Genomic DNA, 662 nt, shown 5'->3' with positions numbered 1-662 from the left:
GGCTGGTTAGCTCAATTGGTTAGAGCGTGGTGCTAATAACACCAAGGTTGCTGGTTCGATCCCCGCATGGGCCACTGTGAGCTGCGTCCTCCTTTAAAAAAAAAAAAAGTACATGTCATACACGTGATATGTGTTCACAATTGGCCATCCCACATAACCAGCTCCCAGAAAGAGAACAGGAACTGCTCAGAAGCCCCGTTTATGCTCACTTCCAATTATTACCTGCCCCCTCCATGGGCAACCAGGATTCTGACTTCTACTACCATGGATAAGTTTTTTTGCCTGTTTTTGCATTTCATATAAATGAAAACATACAATATGCAGCCTTCTTCTCTCTGGCTTCTTTTGTTCAGTGTTATGCTTGTGAAACTCACCCACACTCTTGCATGCCTTTATTGGTTCCTTCTCGTTTTTTTTTTGTTTTTGTTTTTGTTTTTTTAAAGATTTTTATTGGGAAATTGGGGGAAGGGGAACAGTGCTGGGGAATTGGGGGAAGAGGAACAGACAAGTTGCTGTCGTTTTGTTCTTCAATCTAGTTGTGGAGGACGCTGCTTCACCGGCCCAAGTTGGCACCATCATTGCGCTCTTCCCTGGCAAGGCAGATCAGTCACCGGCTTCCGGACGGCCGCTCACTGCGGCTGCTGGCCGCTCACGCTGGCTGC

At 46.8% G+C, this 662-nt stretch overlaps 1 non-coding gene across 1 annotated transcript; it reads left to right on the top strand.

Moving 5' to 3' along the window:
- TRNAI-AAU (transfer RNA isoleucine (anticodon AAU)) lies at positions 1-74 on the top strand. Its single transcript has one exon. It is a non-coding gene; the product is annotated as a tRNA-Ile (tRNA).
- Positions 75-662: the final 588 nt, after the last annotated feature.

Source organism: Hipposideros armiger, unplaced genomic scaffold (genome assembly GCF_001890085.2).
Source record: "Hipposideros armiger isolate ML-2016 unplaced genomic scaffold, ASM189008v1 scaffold_38, whole genome shotgun sequence".
NCBI classification, from domain to species: Eukaryota; Metazoa; Chordata; class Mammalia; order Chiroptera; family Hipposideridae; genus Hipposideros; species Hipposideros armiger.
Note: the sequence above shows the minus strand (reverse complement) of the source record. Positions and strands in the feature narration are given on the sequence as shown.